This window comes from Pipistrellus kuhlii, unplaced genomic scaffold (genome assembly GCF_014108245.1).
Source record: "Pipistrellus kuhlii isolate mPipKuh1 unplaced genomic scaffold, mPipKuh1.p scaffold_m20_p_6, whole genome shotgun sequence".
NCBI classification, from domain to species: domain Eukaryota; kingdom Metazoa; phylum Chordata; class Mammalia; order Chiroptera; family Vespertilionidae; genus Pipistrellus; species Pipistrellus kuhlii.
The window spans coordinates 40,252,756-40,274,602 of record NW_023425562.1 but is presented as its reverse complement, the minus strand read 5'-3'; the positions used below and the strand labels follow the sequence as shown (position 1 = coordinate 40,274,602).

The 21,847-nt window shown below is 35.9% G+C and overlaps 1 protein-coding gene and 1 long non-coding RNA gene across 2 annotated transcripts in view; both read left to right on the top strand.

Annotated features, from left to right (window-relative positions):
* The window catches only part of DOK6 (docking protein 6), a 234,342-nt gene that overhangs the window by 42,344 nt on the left and 170,151 nt on the right, over window positions 1-21,847 (top strand). The window lies entirely within an intron of this gene.
* On the top strand, window positions 1,135-20,598 carry LOC118707849. Its single transcript, XR_004984405.1, has 3 exons — window positions 1,135-1,145; window positions 19,240-19,243; window positions 20,445-20,598. It is a non-coding gene; the product is annotated as an uncharacterized LOC118707849 (long non-coding RNA).

The window sequence follows — 21,847 nt, the reverse complement described above, 5'->3', positions numbered from 1 at the left end:
TGAAAGAGAATTACCCTTTGGAAAAATGCCACTTCATTCATACTAAATGCATGTTTTTTACTTTAATTTAAAGTATGCTCTGTAAATATTTGACAGTGAAGTCTAAATCATTGAAGGAAATTACTGTAGTGTTGCTTGAGCCTTTGACATTTATTTCTCTTGTGAAACACGTTTGTTTCCATTGTTTAATATTTAAGATACACTGCAGATTAAAAGTCTAAAGATAGATGAGAATTAACTGATAAAAAATAAAACTGCCTGTGGCCTTTGGGGAAAAGAATTTATATTCAGTATCTATTTTAATTCTCTTATTTTTCTAAGAGCATTTAATATGTTGAACCACAAAAATGTTTAGAAATAAACTCCAAGTATATGGCTATAGATAGATTATATATAAGAATGTAGAATTAATTATTTTGGCTATCAGATAATGATTCATTTTTTTTTTTAAATTTATGCCTTTTTTCCTACATATTGGCTAATAAGAAATTCCCAATACCCTATCTTACCCTAGCAAACTCCTTTAAGCCTAGGGTAGGACTACCTTTATGGCAACTAGAAAAGACACATATAGCTGCTAGGCCATGTGCCTTGGAAAATTAACCCACATGGAACTATTTATGAGTTTCATGCATGATAATGACATTTTTTAATTCAAATTCTGCCAAGGTTGGAATGGACTTGCTGGGTAGCTTGTCCCTGATGTGTGGGATATCACCAGGAGTGACTGAGGTTGGAGGTTTCCACTTGCTGGTTTCCTCACTCACAGATCTGGTTCCTCATGACTCCTGGGTTCCTTGCCCTCTCCTCATTCAGGCTCAACCTCCATGGCTGAGGCTCCTTACCACTTGGTTTTTCTAGCCCAGACACACTGTTACAGATGCCAGATGGCTTTCAAAAATCAGGAGCAGTTCTCAGTCCAGTTAATGGTTGTAGTAGGACTAAGACCCCTTCATTCCCCCACATGCTGTTGGTCAGAGCAGCCAGAGGGTCTGCCAAGTTCCCAGGAGATGGACACATCAGCTCCTCCCCTTAATGGTGGAGGGGAAAGCAAGGTCACATTGCACAATATATGGGATGGGAGAACATTATTGTGGCAGACTTTGTGAAATAATGTCTGCCAAAATTCTTAACCTAGAAAACTAGTATTTTAGAAACGGACATTCTCTATAACGTCAAATAATCTTTTTTGAGAAGCAAAGATGTGGTTATGAATACCATTTAATAAAACTTGAATAACTACTATTTACATTTTTCACTGTAACTTGTGCCTGAAGAAATGTGTACTTGTTATTGGAAATTCTAGAAATAGGTTTTAAATTATGATTAGCAAACAAAGGGTAAAATATTCACATATGCATCTCAGTATGAATAGAGGTAATACTTATATCTAATGGACTCTAGAGTGAGATACGCATTGCTAGGAAATTTTGAGATATTTGGGTGTATCTGAAACAAGGGAATTTATGTTTCAGCTTGCAGCATAAAAACACAAACAACAAAAATTAATGTGGCTGAAAAATGGTAGTAGTTGGCACATTTTATATTATCCTTTTGTATTCTTTGTTGGTGGTGAATATAGCATCTTTAATCATATTCTCCACATGGATTCACAATGGAAAATTATAATACAATAGGTTTCTTTATCAAATATTAAGCTAATTACCAATCTAGGTGATAGTCACCAGTCTATGTGAGGTAAGTTTCCTACAGAGGACTATCATTTCATCTAAGTAGCTAGATGAGTAGGTGCACCCCCAAAATAGTCTTTTTTTAAATATGTGATGACAAAAAGATCTATTAAGTTTAAATCTCTAAGTCTTACTTTGAAATTGTCTGAACCCATTCTAACTAACCATAAGCAAGTGGATGACACCACATTGCTTAAAACAAATATACCAACTCTTTCCTCACTAACATAATTTTTCATGAAATTAACACAAAGAGAGGATAGTCTACAAGTAGTTTAATATTGGAACATGTGACTCATATTCATCTGACTCTAGTCTCTGTTTTTTTGCTTATTTTAATGTGTGCTCTTATATTTCTGTATCTTGAGCAAGGAACTTTATTAGGCCCTTTAGTAAGCATTTTGCAGTTAATGAATATCAAAACTGAAAAAGCATATAATGAATACTGTTCAAGTTTAAAATGTATTTATATATTGATAGTTGAAAGTGCATATTCTTTTCAGTTCATTCAAAAAGAAGTATCCTTTTTTTCTTAAAATAACATCTTTTTTACATATGTTTAATATATGAAATATCACTATATGATGGGTTAAACCTAATAAGCCATCAAGACACAAGTGTTGCCCAGCCAGTGTTGCTCAGTGGTGGAGTGTTGACCCATGAACCAGGAGATCAAAGTTCAATTCCTAGTCAGGACACATGTCTGGGTGGTGGGCTCAATCCCCATCAGGGGACTTAAAGGAGGCAGCTAATAAGTGATTCTTTATCATCAGTGATATTTCTATTTCTTCCTTTCCCTTCCTCTCTTGAAAATATATAAAAACATTAATAAATAAAAAAAAGATACAAGTGTCACCAAGAGAAATTTTCAAGATTATTTATAAATCTTGTGATCTAGGGCTTTTGAGGTTCCACAGAGAACTATTTAAATGTTTTCCCCAGTTTTCCACCAATAAAAAGTTGAAGACTTTGAATAAGACATTACATAATAGAGACCAAAACTATTATACATGGTTTAACATGTTCACATAGAAACGCTTGGTGAAGGCATATTTTAATTTTCCTTCCCTCCAACAATTCATTCCCAAACAAATTGTTCACTTAGTATGTAAACTCATATTTAAATAAAATATGAATGCTTATAGTTAAATAAAACAGTCCTCACAGAATTTTCTTCTTGAGTGCACACAACCAAATTGCAATTATGCCGCTGTTGAGAATCTCAGGGTGCTGTGTGTTTATGCCATAGTCAATGGATGGAAAATGCTGTCATTATTTCCAGTCTTCAGAACAGAAATAGCCCCCACAGCAGCAGCAGAAGCAAATTTTTTGCTAGTAATGTTCAACTTGATTGAATGTCTCTATCTGAATGGTAATTTTATTAAATCAGTGTTGCAGCACACAAGTCTAATGGACAAACGGCGGTTCAGTGTGAATTCCCCCTGCGATTACCCTCCTAGGAGATTAATACTCTAATTTGTGTTTCACGAGCTTATTATTATTTTAGAATCGTTTTGACTAAAATTTGATAATTCTTGGAAACAAATGAATCCCAGAATTCTTGTTAAGCACAGAAAGCAATAAAATGTAAATTTATTACACTGAATTGGAGCTGCTGGGTATTGTCTGTTTAATTCTTTATTACTTGTATATTTCTTTTAGGTGCTATTAGAATCGTACACCATGGCTGTTAGGTAATAGCCACCCTTAAATTATGAAAATACCTTCAATCAGTTGACAGGATACCTTAAGTCTCACTGATCATACATTAATTTTACTTTTGTGAATGCAGACTACTGCTTTTACATTAACTTACTTAATAATTGCTTTTAAAGCAAAAATGCCACCTATTGTTTATGGTTTAGTTCATTATATTTAAATACCAGACACTGAGCCAATTATTTTTAAAATATTTTATGGTTTTCTAAATGAAAATTGTTAAGATAAATGTCATTAATTTGCATTCTATCCAAAACTATCTATAGAACTGTAAACTACCACAATGTAAGGCACTAGCATGTTTGAAGTTATGTTTAATGGCAGCAAACAAAAAGTGTTATGAATCTACTATAAACTGGTAAAAAAAAAAAAAAAAAAAAAAAAAAAAAAGAGGAAGGATCACAGTAAGTTCAAACATTTAAAGTGATCAATTTGGTCAGTCATTTTAGGAGATCATATTTAAAAACTAATTCTAACTTGAGGTATTATTTTAGTGATTAAAAATTATTTTAGTCTTAATTTGCTTTTCTTATCTTCTCTTTATTTTGTATTTGAACACAATTATAAAAGTTACTAACTCATAGATGCAGTTAAGTGGGTGAGATTAGAAAGAACATGAGTAATTCTAGTGACATTATCTTATTTACAAAAAAAAAAAAAAAAAAAAAAAGAAAACTTGTGAGCAGAGGAAACGGATTTTGAAGAGAGATGATTTTAAGCAAACAGATGGCTCCATGTGTGTCACTCTTTTACATTAAAATTACCTCCTACCCTAACCAGTTTGGCTCAGTGAATAGAGTATCGGCCTGCAGACTGAAGAGTGCCAGGTTTGATTCTGGTCAAGGGCATGCACCTTGGGGGTGTGCAGGAGGCAGCTGATCAATATTTCTAATTCTTTATCCCTCTCCTTTCCTCTCTAAAAAAATCAATAAAATATATTTAAAAAAATACTTCCTCCATAACTTCTACCTCCTGTTATTATATATAACATTATCTATTTCCAATTGTATAACTCTTCATGACCTTGAACCATCTTTCTCCCATATCATCTGCTGTTTAAATCTTGTCATATTGCTCTCACGCATGATTGCAGTCTTTTTTAATTTAAAGGCATTGTATTAAATCACGATCAAGGTATAGACCTATAATATTGTGATTGTGTGAATGTTTCTTTGCAATTCTTTTTCTTTCAACCTTAATTTTGTTTGGGAATAAAGATGTAAGAAACTACTTGCCCAGGAACTAAGGGTAAATGTTGAAGGAGTCAGGTAATACAAGGAGCAAGAGGTTTCCAAAGTTCACAAAACCTTGCTTCAACTTTATTTTCTTTATGCAGAAACTCACTAAGGGATTGTCATTTTTCCGACTTATTATTATTTTATAGCACAGTAAGTTCAAACATTGGTGGGTAAGGCACACGGTAGCATTGGCATATTAAGGTTTTTCATTTGTTGATACCATTAATGGTTCCCACAGACCAATCTCATCCTACATTTAATATTATTATCCTACAAAATATTAAGCAATCTGCTTTGTTAATTGCACAATATAAGTACCTTAATACACCAATGAATCCATAGCTGTTTGACTAAAGTTCTTCTCAAATATGGTTTGTTTAATTACCATTCCAATTAAGCATCCAGTAGACTAAAATTACTGTACCTGTAATAACACATACCAGAATGCTAGGTAAACCTGAGAAATATGCTGGGCTGCTATGGTTGGATGTAGAACAGGGTATCAGATGGGTTGTGCTGAGGCAGATATTTGAGGTAAGCTGGATGATAACAGTAATGCTGCTTATAATGGACTAGAGGCCCAATGCATAAAATTCATGTAAGAGTAGGCGTTCCTTTCCCTAGCTGCCAGCACTGACTTCCCTCTGGCACCTGGGACCTTGGCTTTCCTTGCAGCTCTGGCTTCATGGGGTAGGTCATAAGAAGGGTGTCCAGTCTAATTAGCATATTACACTTTTATTATCTAAATATATATTTAAAAGGCTAATATGCAGAGTGTCCTCTCAGGAGTTTGAATGGACACTAGGAGTTTGATTGCTCGCTATGATGTGTGCTGACCACTAGGGAGCAGCATTACAACAAAGGAAGGAGACCCAGATCAGCCCTTATTGCTGGCCATGCCTAGGGACCCTGCACAAATTTCATGCATCGGGCCTCTAGTTATAGATATTAGATGTTTTTCTTTCTGTTTATGTAGTCCTGCCTCCCATTCACCTCATTCACTTCCTCTTTTCCCTTCTCTCTCTCTCTCTCTCTCTCTCTCTCTCTCTCTCTCTCTCTCTCTCTCTCTCATATATATATATTTTTTAACTTAAAAAGCATTATCTCTGTTATTCTCAATGATTACAATACCAGGATAGGTTCTGGTTCTGCTAAGAAACTCTGGGAAGAGAACAAGAAATGAGTTGTAACTCAAGCCATCATCATTCTCATAATAAAAATGGCATTCAATCCTTCAAAGAAACAAACCACAAACATTACCTCTTTATGGGAATTTCCCCAACCTCACCCCCATGAACACAGACACAGACATGGTCCTGGAGCCTTGTCAATCAGGGTGTCTCAGTCTTGGGAATACTGTTTTATTCTAGTGTGGGCATTTAGTCCAAGCCAAGCCTGCTATAGTCTCCTCCTTGGACTTCGCTCCTTAAACCAGCAAGGAAGAGCTTATTTGGATAGTTGGGAGAAAAGGAGAACTGTAATATAATGGTTATGAAACTGAAGTCCTCCTATACTATTAAGAAGGGGTATCATCTTTGATAAGTCCCCAATCTTCTGTCACTAAGCCTCCATCTAGGAAACAGACTTTTGTCTAAGCCAATGGTTTCTGTGATTACTATCCCTTACAAATGGTTGTATCTTAAAAGAAAACAAGCCTGGTGTATGGATCCCAACTGTCCCAATTCCTTTAGCTGTGTGTCATATTCGGTGCCTTTTATCGTACGAATAATGAATCTGTATTACTGGAGGTAAATGTAAGATAAATTTCAACCTTATTTTCATTATTGTACATAACTAATATCTGACTATATTAAAGATGTAAGGTAAAATAGTACATTAGTGTTGAATTTAACTTTGAAATCCATTTTTATGTTTATAACTATAATTAAAATACAACGATGAAGCTCCTTACTAAATTTGGTGCCTATTTTAATTTAAATGTTTTATACTTGAACAATATATGTATTCATTTCTGTTCATTTGTACTGAAAAAATCATAGCAGAAAATATTTTTTGGTTTTGTCTAAAAGAAAGGGGTTTAAGCTCTTAAGATTTTATTATTTTAAATGTATCCTACATTTTTTAATCTCAAAATATTAAGAATATAAATTTTGGGGGAGAGATTTTTATTTCTAAATCAGGTCATGGACCTTGCTGGCAGGAAAGACGAAGGCCACAGATACTTGTGCAGTGTGTTCTCGCCCCATCTGTGAAGTGGAATTCCCCATTTTTGTGGAAGACACAGGTCATCCATGTGAGTCTTTGACTTAGTAGGCAGGGCCATTCAGCCCAACACTCATCTTTGTCTTCTGTCCGTAATCTCAGACTGATTAGATGCTCTACTCAGTTAACAGGATGACACGGTAGGAAATTATTAAAGTGATTAATGGTGACTCTTTAATAACTTCCGTTTGTCTTTTCACACATGAGATGCTCTTGTTAAGGTTAAGAGGATGCTAGAGTTCCTTTTTTTTCTTTCCCAAGTGCTTACCGGTTTTCACTATAACATTAACACACAGAAGATGTGACAAATATTTTTCCATGAAATGATCTTATCCAGCATGGTTAATCATGTATTGTGTTAGTCATTTCCCAGACTTCTTTTAAACCATAGACGCATGAATGCAAAGGAGGGGTGCTGTGTACATATGTTTATCTAAAGAGATATGTTCATATATCTGTGGTCAGATAACTGTTCTAATGCATATGAAAGGAGTGAGAAATGTGATTTTTTTTTTTCTTTCTGAATCTAAGATGAACCTAATAATAAATCCAGCAGCCTGTCAGCTTCCATGTTTTCTGATAGTCACCAGATAACCTCCTTTCTTGTCATTGGTTGGTCAATTATTTGTCTTGTTTCTCTTTGTTTTTGAGCCATTTAAGGATGACATTACCACAAAGCCAGTGACATGCAGAATAAATGAGGGATCTAGGCATGAGCTGCAAAAGATAAAAGCTATTTTTAATACTCTTTGTTGCTGCTACAGCTCAGATGGAACAAAAATAGAATGGCTTTGAAAAAAAATAAACACATGTCTAAAAAGAGACAAAGGGAGCAAACTCAAAGAAGTCAATGGAGAAATAACTTGAAAGTGAGAAATATATGGACACGAATCTTTTCACTCTTATTTAGCCTAACTTTACTTTATGTCAGCAGTTTCCAGGAGGAAATAATCAACAAACATCTTGTGCAAGACTAGTTTCCTAGATAATAATAGTCTCCCACATCAGCACTCCTCCCCTGTCTGTCTCTCAAACTATGATCAAATAAGTTTGGGAAAGTCTTACTACTGAAGGGGTGTTTCTTCATTGTTGAACTTCTCAGAGTTTTCAAGCATGCTAACCTGAATTATAAAGTTCTCAAACAGATGTATGTATTTCTAAACTCTTTAGACCACAGATTAATTTTCACCAGAACTCAATTCTTACTTTCCTGTAGCTTTGGAATCCCAAACATGATTTAGATTTCTACCCCAGAGTTTACAAGAGACTTGCAAATGTACAGATTGAAGGCAGGGACTACATCTTGTATGTCTCAGAGTGCTCATAAAGTTTTACAAAGTTCACGTCATATTTGAAAGTTTTATATTCTAGGCATTGTACAACATGCTGTGGATTCAGATGTTACTTTTTCTGAATTTATAATAAGGCCTGGTCTATTGACAATGGCAGAAACACAAACATGGCACTATTATATAAAGAATTAGTTTCATAACACAGGTGCACGTACAACCCTGAGTATTAATTCAATTAAATTCTTTTTCCTCCACGGATGACACAGGGTGAACAATAGAAGCAGTACTCAGGGATCCACCATCTCGATCTAGAAGAATTATTTTATGAAATGTGGATAAGGAATGAGACAAAGATATGATAAATTGAAGTATTTGATTGGAATATTTATATTCACATTTATGGTCCATGAGTGGTCCTGAAGCAATTATTTTTAGAAAATGAAACAACAGGCATGTAATATATATTTTACTTGAAAAATAATGAATTGCCTAGTTTATCATTCAAATAAACAAGTCTAAATTTAAACTCTAAAATTGGTTTAGTGTAATACATGTCATAGGAATGATCTATTGGGTTTATCCATGCTTTTCTATTTTGATTTCAAAACAAATGCTTTATTTGGTGGTTAAAAATATTTTCACTTTAATGTTGTTGTTTTCAGATGCTATAAATATTGATCTGCCACCAAAGAAACTTTTTCACTACCACGTGATTTCCCCCCATCTCATTGGTTTTGTTTGTTTTGCTTCTGTGTTTTGTAACTGAGCCAAGAAAATAGTGCTTTGTCAGCATCCATGCTGACTCCAAGAATCTCTTTTCCTTACAATGATGATTATAGTCACGTGGCCTATAGAAAATGAATGAACGTAGTCTGCAAATGCATCAGGTGTAGATGATCTAAGGGCTAAATATTGACTTGGAATTTTGATATCAAGTTATTACCCATTCAAAAATTTACAGTCCTAAATGTCTCCCTAACTTCCATCTCAGTTTTTCAGCAATTGAGATAGTGGATAGATGATTTCACAAATACACAGGTACAGAAGTTTAATTACTCAATATATTACAAGAAATTTCATCCATACCTGTCGGTCTTATGAAGTGTCTTTCTTATCCTGGAATGTATGAGATGTTTTGTGTTCATTTTGTGTTTGAGAAACACATTAATTTTGTGATTTTGTTACTATTTTAATCAGGTTGGACAATTCTGCATAAGAATTAAAGTTATGGCCGAAACCGGTTTGGCTCAATGGATAGAGCGTCGGCTTGGGGACTGAGAGGTCCCGGGTTCGATTCCAGTCAAGGGCATGTACCTTGGTTGCGGGCATATCCCCGGTAGGGGGTGTGCAAGAGGCAGCTGATCGATGACTCTCTCTCATCGATGTTTCTAGCTCTCTATCTCTCTCCCTTCCTCTCTCTGTACAAAACCAATAAAAAAATATATATTTAAAAAAAAAGAATTAAAGTTATGAAGTGAATTAGTTATTGAAAATTAAGCACTTAAAATTATATTAGATTAAGCAATCTAAACAAACCAAGAAGAAGGAGGAAGAGAAGGAAGAGGAGGAGGAGGAGGAGAGGAAGAGGAAAAAGAGAAGGAGGAGAAGGAGGAGGAGGAGGAGAAGAAGAAGAATAAAACAATACTTTCAAATGTTTTGGGTATCATCACCCCTTAGCAAAAAGTGTATTTTATTAAAATTGTCCTACTTTTGTATGATATTTTATGTAATTTAAAGGCTTTTTAAGAGCATATCTGCTAATCTGTTGAGAAACTAGGGTATCATGCTCATTATGCCCACATTTCCTAAACTGAGTGGAATGTGTAGTGACTTCAACTGGAGTCCACACTATAGTTACCTAAACAGATTCTAAATGCTGCTTAGTGTGGACAACTGTAATCACAGTGTTTTAGCAAAATCTTCAAGGTCAGAGATATTCAGATGATTCAGTGACTTCAGAATGAGTGAATAAAAATCAATGAGTAATTATCTTATTATTCTATTTAATTTGAATCTGATGTCTACTTTTCATCTTCACTGCATTTGCTTTAGTTCGGACATCCACAACTATACTTAGCTATATATTTCCCTGCTCTGGGATACTTGCCATGATTGGGAAATTAGCAATGTTTTTCTTGCAAAAGGCCCCATAGTAAATATTTTAGGCTTTATGGGCCATAAAGTCTTTGTCACAGCTAATCAACTCAGCCATGGTAGTACAAACATAGACGCTGTGTAAATGAATGAGCATGGCTGGATTCCAATGAAACTTTACTTATGGACACTGAAATTTGAATTTCATATAATTTTTCCTTGTCATGAAGTATTCTTTTTGTTATTTTTCAACTATTTAAAAATGTAAAAAGCATTCCTAGTTTTTGAGTCATGCACAAATCTAACCTGTATCCTGTTTGTTTTAATATACGTATTTTTATTGATTTCAGAGAGGAAGGGAAAGAGAGATAGAAACATCTATATATATAAAAGCCTAAGCAACCCTTTGACCAACCATTCAACCGGTAGCTATAATACACACTGACCACCAGCGGGAAGATGCTCAATGCACAGGCATGGAAACATGGGACAGACTGATGAATTTCAGAGGAAAGGGTAGAGGGAGGAGGGTGGAAAAAAGTTAACCAAATATCTTATATGCACACTAGAGGCCTGGTGCATGAATTCATGCGCCCGTGGGGTTCCTCGGCCTGGCCTGTGGAGATCAGGCCAAATCCATGCACCAGCTCTCTGACATCCCCTGAGGGATCCCAGATTGTGAGAGGTCACAGGCCAGGCTGAAGGACCCCACTGGTACATGAATCTGTGCACTGGGCCTCTAGTCAGTAATAAGAGAGAATAATTGATTGCCTCCTACACATCTCCTACAGGGGATCAAGCTTGCAACCAGGGCATGTGCCCTGACCAGGAATTGAACTATGGCCTTCTCATTCATATGTCAAACCACGCTGTCTGGGCTGTTTGTTTTTTGTATGAACTACAGTACATACACAATGAAATTTGAGAAGCACTTATTAGCATAATTTAAAATGTATTTATTATGTTATATTTATAGAAATAAATAATTATATAATAAATTTATATACACTCCTATTTCCTTACTAAATTTTATACCACTTTAGTTGAGATATAACTCATGTGTAATTTTAACCATATAATGTGTACAATTCAATGGGTTTTAGATATTCACAGAATTTTGCAACCATCACCACACCAACTTTAGAACATTTCATCACTGTAAAAAGAAATCACATAACTATAAACAGTCACTCACAATTTTCTTCCAATCCCCCCAACCCTAGGCAGCTACTGATTTGTGATTATATTGAATTACATATTCTGAACATTTCACATAAATAGAATCATACAATACATTTTTTTTTTTACTCCTTTAACTTGGCATAATGTTTTCAAGGTTTACCAATGTTGTAGAATGTATCTGTACTTCATTCCTCCACTTTGCTGAATAATATTCTATTATATGAAAATCCTACATTGAATTATCTATTCATCAGATGATTGGTATTTGGGTTGATTCTACTTCTTTGGCTATAATGAATAATGCTACTTATCAACATTTATGTACAAGTTTTTGTATGGGCATATTTTTCATTGTGCTTGAATCAATCTCTAAGGGTGGAGTTGCTGAGTCATATAAAATTTTCAAAAGTTCTTTTGGTAGTGATTTCTAATTTCACTCCATGGTAATCTTAGAACATACTTCCTGTGTTTTCAATTTATTTAAACATGTTGAAGTTTGTTTTATGGCTCAGCATATGTTTTATCCTAGAAAATGTTCCATATGCACATGAGAAGAATGTGTATTGTATACATTAAGTTGCTGAGAGAGCAAGAAAATAGATGTCTGTATACTAATTTATGTATATACCCATATGGATAAATATTTCTATATGAAACCATTTATCTGTCTTTATATCTCTCCCAGTATCACATGATCATTCTAGCCCTCTTGGTTACCTGTAACCTTCTACTCCTACAACAAGAAACCTGGCTTCCACCCTCCACCATCTACTGCAGAGTCGTTTAATCCTGGTAGCCATGAATAGTGCTTTCTGATTATTGACAGTACTCTTGTTAGAAACAGCTTTATCAGTTAGTGCTCATGGATAGTTATTTTTGCCATCAGTTTACATTCTCCACTCATTTCCAATCACTTAATTTAGCACCTTTCCCCTTGCCTACTTCAGTGAGGCGACTTCATGCTTTTAATCCAGCCAGATGATCTAGTCACATGATAAATGCCACCTTGGATATCCATGCTTTCCACTGAAAGTCTACCTACGGATTTGTACAGAGAGCCTGCTTTAAAAAGGCAAATGCTGAGCTTTGGTTGATGTGACTTCATACTTATACAAACTAGTGATTCTGGCTTCCATACCCATTAATGAACTTTAAACCTGGCTACAAGCATAATTGTAAAAGCCATCTTCCAGGACATGTGCTTCATCGTATGAATGCATAAACTAAGACCAAGATACAGGCTGTGCTTTATTTACATCACAAGTAATGGTAGAGCCAGACTAGAGTTCAGGTTAGTCCTGAGGACAAATGTTCTTTTCACCAGTCTTTCTTTTATTCTTTCAGATACAATTATTATCCTAAACATAACTCTAATATTCCCTAATCGATTTACTAAGATACCTAGAATTAGTACAGGATAGAAAGTAACTTTGAAATAAGCAAAGGCATCACCCTTGAATAGGTTTGAATAACACCTTAGATGTCTGATTCAAGTGCATTAGAACAGGGAGAACTTTGACTTCTGTGTTGGGCTTTTGTCCAGGAGATTCCCTGAAGTGTAGCCAGACTCTCGATGCTGGTAAGAGCACTTCTCCCAAAGAAAGCTCGGATCTTGCCAGCTTCCCAGTGGTAAGGAACTCTAAATAGGTCCCCAAGCCAGCATTTATTTGTTTAGACTTTCTACTTAAATGTAGGCATTAATAAAACTGCTTCTCCATAATCTGAGTATCAATCATTTTCTGGGGTTCTCCTTGTACCTCATTATTTAATCTTCCACATGATCATGATGTCTGTAACATTACTCAACAAGCTCTTGGTTGGAAACTACTAAAACAGCACCTCAGTAGGCAATTGGCAGTCCTTACATTATGTTATTCACTATCATTCTCTTGCCGGGAAAGGAAAAAACACAAGTGGATTTTTGTTGACCTGAAAGGTCAAAAGAACGTCTACATTTTGGGGCTATTGGCCCTTTTGTAGTCAGATCTTGCAGTGAGAGTGGTGTGTTGGTTTGATGCTCTTATTCTCCCCCCCCCCCTCTATTCACACACATGTGCACATCCTCCTCACTATCTGCAATAAAAGGTAATTACATAGTAAATTAGATTATTTACTGCCTTGACTCCGGTCATTGTTATGCACCAGGTATTATTGAATGCTCCATAAATTCCATTCTAGTCTTTGTTTAATAATTGGAATTCCTCTTTGATTTCTTTCTCCTTCACACCCCTCTCCAAATAACCATTGCTCAATGGCATTATGACTTTTTCTACTGGATACTTCTTTTAAATTCCCCCCAGTCAGCAGTATTTTGTACCTTCATCGCAGACTCTGGTGTTATTGCTCCGTGGATTCCAAACTGTGTTCTCCAAAGCAAGTTCCCTGTCTGCAGTCTCTGCAGTCCTCCTTTATTTCTGTAACTAGCATTATTTATGGCACTATGACATCAACCTGGGGACGACTTCAAGTATTTGCTGAGTCTCAGCCCCTGCCCTGTAAAACAATGATTGTGGGCTACAGTAATGAGTGCTCCACCACAGAGTAAGTACACCCTCGGCACAAATACCCCTTGTATTGTTTTCCTTTAACTCTCTGTTACCTATTCTTCCTAAGCAGGAAAGACTTTTTCTACTTAGTTTATGAAAATTCAACGTATTCATCCTTTCAGGTTTAGTATTAATGTTCCTCTGTTTCATAGTGTTGCCAGTGACAATCCAAATGGGAATGAAACTCTTCTTTGTTTTTATTTATTTTTTATCATTGACTCTATTACAGATGTCTCCCACTTACTCCCTTTTGCCCACCTTCACCTAGCCACCACTCTCTTTCCCTCTGACCATCAACACATGGTTGTCTGTGTCCAAGGCCTATGCATATATGTGCTTTTTAATCTAGTTACCTTATTTCATCCAGGCCCCTTCTCTCCCTTCTGACATCTGTCAGTCTGGTCCATGTATCCATGCCTCTAGTTCTATTTTGATGGTTTACTTCGTTCATTAGATTTTACATATAAGTAAGATCATATGTTATTTGTCTTACTCTGGCTGCCTCATTTCACTTAGCTAGTGATCTCCAAGTCCATCTATGCTCTCCCAAAGAATAAGATTTTTTTTTTTACAGCTGCATAGTATTCCATTGTGTAAATGAAACTCTTATTCTTAAAACTTCAGTATTATTTAGTTTGGTGCAACTCTATTTCAGTTTCACAAATCTCTAGAATGTTGCTATAATAACATACAAGACATTTAATATACATTATAGCATTTTGCAACTCCAATTTTGCAACTCCAGTATACCAAATATGGAATTGGGGAGGCTTAGTCTGTGTCTTGTTTCTGGTACTTTTTAGCTGAGAAGCTTTGAGCTAGTCTGTTAACTATTACTCTAAATCTATCAAATTAGAATTATGATGGTGTCCCATAATGTTATTTTGAAGGTAAAATGAGACTATGCATGTAATCCTCTGAAAGGCAATTGTTATTGTATGACGATATGATTACCATTTTGTGGACTACTGAATTGATGCCCCACCAGTGCAGGAAACAGAACGGGATCACACCCTTAACAAACAACAGAACTCAGGCCTCTGATTTCAGAGCCCTCTGTGTATCATGCGATATTGTGTATGCCACATTTTTATTTACCCTCATGACTGAAGGCTTATCTTTTATACTGTACATAATGGACAGACAGTAGCTGCATCTTAAGGACAAACACTCATGCTTCATCTATGCCAGATTGCACCTTGAGCCTTGGCGTCCAAGTCTACCTGAATTTGAGGCTGAGCTTAGGCTTTAAATGGGGAACTTGAGGTTTAGGCAGATGCTGCTTTAAGTACATCAACCAAAGGTTAGAGAACTAAGAAGGATGAGGAGTATTAAAGAAAAAAATGGACAGAGTTAAACAGATAAAGAAGACTTTATTCAAGATCACTGAAGTAGGGAACAGCGATTGAACTCAACTCCTCTAAGAGACAGGAGGGTTTTTTAGCACTAGGGTGGGATAGGAGAAAAATACAAAGGCATTGGAGAAGTGATTTGTTCTTGTGACTAAGCCATCTGTGTTTGCTAACTGGCACTTAAGAAGTTAGGCTCCAGCCCTCCTGCAGAGACTGGGAGACAGGGACCCTCTCCTCAGTGATTACATTTCAAGGGGATTGCTTTCAGGTCCTTCAGAAAGACTTTTCTGAATGCAAAGCTGTCCCAAGGTTGGGAGACTATCTAAGGCAGGAAAGTAGTTTGTAATTGAATGTTTTCTAGAGTAAATGAAAGTTAGGAGCCTAGAATTAGTAAAAAACACTATCTGGAGTTAGTCAAGCTGGGAGCAATGGTATGGCCATATTCCCAGAAGTCATCCTGGTCCGAAGTATCAGAATCACCTGGAAAAGTAGTTAATGGAAATGCTGCTGGGCACCACCCCCAAGGATTCTGATTCCTAATTTATTCCCAAGTGATGCTGAGACCACCGGGCTGTGAGCTGTCCTCTGGGAACTGCTGTCCTCACAGGTAGGTATAGTGAAGGCTGCTTCACCAGCTTACTCTTATTGAGAGCATCTGTCAGCCATGCTGGTAGGATTCTTACTATCATTTTTATCTACTTAGACATACTTTTAGGATTCTGCATGAAACAATATATGTTAAGCAAGGAAAGGGCATTTACTCATTTTATAAAAAGGTGAAAATGAAAGTTTTTCCTGTTGAGTCTGGACAGAACTTATTTAACCTTTCAAAAGTCTGATGGACTAGGTTAGGTAATACGTTTCTTAACAAATAGGTAATATTTTTATTTAAATGAGTATCCACTGTCAATAGCTTTAAGATATTTATGGAAATAAAATTGCCTTAAAAATTCAAATGTCAGTGGTAGTTAAATATTCATAAATGTGTGTGTTGTTTCCTCAGCCAACGGCCTTATGAAAACCATCAATTTCAAAGTCTTTTCTTTTGGGACCAAATGAAAACAGATAATCATAGTGAAAGGTGGTGAGTGCTATGATACTCTAAAAGAAATAGGGAGAAATAACAGCCCCGTGCATGAATTTATGCACCAATGCAGTCCCTTGACCTGGCCTGCAGGATTAGGCCGAAAGAGGCTCTCTAACATCCCCCAAGAGGTCCTGGATTTCAAGAGGGTACAGGCCAGGCCAAGGGACCCCACCAGTGCATGATTGGAGCCAGGGAGGAACACAGGAGGTTGGCCAGCAAGAGAGAGATCACAGGAGGGCTCCAGGTGTGTCTGGCCTGTCCCACTCAGTGCTAATCACCTGGATTCCAGCTGTACGCTAACCTGTCAGAGCATCTTCCCTCTGGTGGTCAGTGCAGATCATAATGGCTAGTCAACTGGTTGACTATCTGCCCCCTAGTGATCAGTACATGTCATAGAGAGCAGTTGAGCAGCCTTAGCATATCATTAGCATATTATGCTTTGATTGGTTGAATGGACAACTGGACACTTACATATTAGGCTTTTATTATATAGGATTGTGCACTGTTTGTTTAAATGAACTTACACATTCACATTACTAGTATCATTCCAATATTAACTCAAAATTTGTTCTGAAAAATTTCCTTCATTTTCAACCATTTCAATCGTGCTCTTATTATTATCTAAAAAATTATTTTTAGTATGGCTTTTTATGTCTACTATCATGCAAAATAAGTCACATCTAACATTATGCCAACAGCTTTTTTCCAATGCAGTCAAATTGAATAAAAATAAGATACTAGTCATTATGTTACAGAAAAATATAAAAATGGAATCAATTCATATTATGCAAATATAATCATTAACCTGACAACTGTAGGAAAAAGGAACTTTAGTAATTGTTTTATGTCAATGACTAATATGAGGGGTGCATGTTGAAGTGTAATCCATATGGACAAAATCATTATTTTGTTTTCAGTACCCAATAGCAAAATTAAGTACTTAAATTTAAGGGATAATATAATGAATTCTATATTATATAAGTTTAGATCCTTATCAAGGAAATTAGCTTGCTTTTTATAATTCCTAAGTTATTAGTTTCTATACTTTGATAAAAATGTTTGATTATGCAGCAGATGCTTGGAGACTGGAGGTTGGGGGATGGAGGACACTGCCAGAAATTCTGGTGTGAGTGTGAGTGTGAGTGTGTGTGTGAGTGTGTGTGTGTGTGTGTGTGTGTGTGTGTGTTGAAATAGCAAGAGATTTAATAGTATCACCCATCCAATCAGGTCAGCCTTGTTTAGATGTAAGGGAAATCATTTCTATCTTTTGCACAATTGCTATTAAATAAAATGAATATTTATAGCAATTGTGCAAGAGAGAAAAATTTATAATTAAAATCAAATTGACTACTCAAAACTAGACCTTGTATTAATCATTATATAACCGTCTCACTTTTTAATGGGAAGAAGTATGGAATAATGGGGAAAATACTAGGTCAGAATTACTGAACTGAATTCTAATCCTAAATATTTAATTAAGGAGTGCTAGTAACTTTAGGGAAATTATATAGTCTCAATTTTCTCATTCATGAAATTAAAACTAGAATCATTTAGATGATTTTGATCTCATTAGAGATATGATGCTTTCAGATAAATATATGATCCTAACTTTCAATCTAATAAATAAGAACCAGGCTAAATTATTTTTAATTTTGATGCCTCTTGTATATGTCTATTCAAAATAAATTCGCATGTATTATATACTAGATGCCCAGTGCATAACATTCATGAACTGGGGTTGGGGGAAGGGTTCCCTCAGCCTGGCCTGCACCCTCTTATAGTCTGGGAACCCTCAGGGGATGTCAAAATGACTTAGGCTAGGCTCATTCTGATAAGCCTCAAATTTCCTTATGAAACTTTTGTTTCCAGAAAATAATATAGCAATACCTACAAAGTTTTGAGTGTCTTATCCAAAAAATCTTCTAGTTTGCCAAATTATGATTCAAATGTCAATCACACTCCAAACACACTCCAAACATGGAAGATGTTAAAAAATATATATAACACCTAGAAAGAATTCTTGAAAAATAATGAAATAGAAAACCCTGCCAAAAAATAAATGGAGATGGCATAGGGAAAGGACCAGTGCCAGACTCAGTATCTACATAAGTAGAATAAGGTCTCACAGAATCTAGTGTTTACAAGGAAATTTAATTCAGTCAAATAGTCAATGAATATAAAGAACACACATGGCCTCTGACTTCTGGGTAAGGCCAGTCAGTGGGGAGCAGATTATCAGAAAGAGAGAAGAGGATGGAATGAGGTGAGCAAATTTATCACCCTTTCCTAGCCCCAACTTGGAAATTCTTCAAGGTCTACTGCTTGCCTTCAACTTTAGCTCTCTCCTGTCAGGAAGCTCTCTCCTTCTTGGTCTCTAGTTTGCGGTAATTGCTCCAAACTAGCCCCTCCTGGTCTGTGTGCTTTTAGCATCCACTGTTACCTGCCCTGGGATTCTGAACACTCACTTGTGGTTGCTCTTAGTCTCTTCCCATAGCTGATTAAGTAATCCCTTTATTAAACACTAGAGGCCCAGTGCACAGGTTCATGCACAAGTTTGTGAGGTCCCTTGGCCTGGACTGTGGGGATCGGGCTGAAACTGGATCTCCAACCTCCCCCAAGGGGTCCTGGATTGCAAGAGGGTGATTCTTGGGTGATGTACCCCAAAATTGGGTTCCCTCCTCTCTGGTTTCAGGAGCGTTATCTGAGACCACAGCTGCCAAGTCACTGCAGCTCAGCAGTTCCTGCATTGAGCATCTGCCCCCTGGTGGTCAGGGCACGTTATAGCTACCAGTCAAATGGTCGGATGATTGGACAGTCGCGTAGGTTTTTATATAGAGAGGTTGTTCAAAGTTTTTATATAGAGAGGTTGTTCAAAGTTTGAGTGAGCACAAAATGCAAGATTCAGTCTCTGTTCAGACTTCTGCACAGAGTGAGTGAGGAAGTGGATATTTATAAAGGCAAGAAGAAGATGTGGGAATCTTTTGAAAGCCATTGAACAGGACTCAATGTAAGAAAAGGAACATTTCAAATGTATTAGTCCTCCAACAGTTATAAAAGTTAAGGTGGAGAAGAGGTTGGAGCCAGCGGTATCTGTTAGAGAGATCAGATTTGACATTTTTCACGGTGTAAATCAATAAGGTTCTGGACCAAATTGTTGGCAAAGGGAATGAAAATATAGCAACAAATGTGAAAAGCAAATAGAAGAAGAAAAATAAAGAAGACACATGGCAATATGTAAGAACAAGAATGTAAGAACGCAATATAAGAATGCAAGGAATATAGCTACAAACCCTTCTTTGAACAGGTGACTTGGCAATAAAATCAGGTCCATGTCAACATTTGTGGGTATACTTACCTCTGGAATAGAGAATCCATAGGAAAAGGATTTGCCAAGCATCGAATCTGTTGATCTTCAGATAATTTAGTCAATTATGAATAAAATGCAAAGTAAATATCAGAATTTGATATGTAAAAATAAGACTAAGGAATTCAAACTGCTAAATAAATATAGTTAAAATGAAAAAGTAAATTAAATGTTTTTCTTTTATTAAATATAGTCTTACTAAACCTAACATGTATTTTTTTTATAAAATCAACTCTATTCATCCATTTATCTATATACATGAACAAAGAATCTATATAGAATAATGGCTAGTTTAACGGTTATAGTTATTTCCATTTAGTGAAAGCCTTTCTGTCTTTACAATTTTATAATGGTTGAAATTTTCATAATTAGTATAGCTGTCATCATTTCTATAAAAATCATTTTTATTTATTCTTAATCTTGAACAATAAAACAGATAAATTATGTATACAAATGTATATACAACATATCACAATATTTTTGTTTTAAGAGGACTCTAACAGTGATTTAATTAAACTCAGTTATTTTACGGAGTGAATAAGAAATTCCAAATGATTCAGAAAGCTATCCAGTATCTTAGCTGGCTAGGGATTGAATGAATGCAGGATAAATTTAATAAATATTAAATTATTTAATCAAAATTATGCAGACAAAAGAATATACACATTGACATATAAGAATGAAGTATTTATGCCGAAACCGGTTTGACTCACTGGATAGAGCGTCGGTCTGTGGACTGAAAGGTCCCAGGTTTGATTCTGGTCAAGGGCATGTACACTGGTTGCAGGCACATCCCCAGTAGGGGGTGTGCAGGAGGCAGCTGGCTGATGTTTCTCTCTCATTGATGTTTCTGGCTTTCTATCCCTCTCCCTTCGTCTCTGTAGAAAATCAATAAAATATATTAAAAACAAAAACAAACAAAAAATACAAGATACATTAAAAAAAAATAAGAAGAATGAATTATTTAAATCCCATTCAAGTCATGAGAGATAAAATGATTTAAAAAGATGATTTCCTTTGATTCTATAAAAGACTGTAATGTTGGACTTGGCTTGCTGCCTCTGATTTTGCCTGTTTAACTAAATCTTATCCTAATTACCTTTCCTTTATTATTATTTTTTAAATATATTTTATTGATTTTTTACAGAGAGGAAGAGAGAGGGATAGAGAGTTAGAAACATCAATCAGCTGCCTCTTGCACACCCCCTACTGGGGATGTGCCCACACCAAGGTACATGCCCTTGACTGGAATCGAACTTGGGACCTTTCAGTCCTCAGGCGGACTCTCTCTCTCTACTGAGCCAAACCAGTTTCGGCTAATCACCTTTCCTTTATTGAGCCTTTCCTCCCAGGGCCCCTGCTTTGTCTCAGCCCACCCTGAACATATGACTATCAATGTGCTTTCTTTAGTGACTTGAAGTTATTTTTGTGTACTGGACTACCCCCAATAAACGGCATGCTCCTCCAAGTCAGGGTTCACTGATATCCCCCAGTGCCTAGCACAGAGCCTTATATTACGAAGTGCTGTATGACTATTTGTTGAACTGATTGAATTATATTTAGAAATCTACATAGTTAATTATTGAGCATTTACCAGGAATAAAACATATTGATAAGAGCTGGATCACTTCTCTAAGTCTAGAAGAACTGTGAATTTGACATAGATTTGCAAAATTCTACTTCGGTTCTGATCTCATGTTTTTTGAACAAGGAATAATTTATGACCTTTATCTGGCAACCACATTTCAAAGATAGCATCAATATTATCTGGCCATGGTCCCAATAAAATCTCTTTTACAGAAGGAACTCTCTTTGCTTTTATGTGATTTTTATCACAGCGCGACTCAAAAATGTATTGACAGCAGAGCCCACCGTGTCCACAATGTACCAGAGATACGGCTTCCAGTAACAATAAGCTCCCCGGCAGCTTTTCGTATTGTTATTTTTTTTCTGGAGAAATGATTGAAGGGTTTTAAAAAAAGGACTTGTATCTAAGCAGAGATTTTCAAATAAAACTGTCGTGTTCAATTTGATGTTTTATGATCATGATATATGAAAA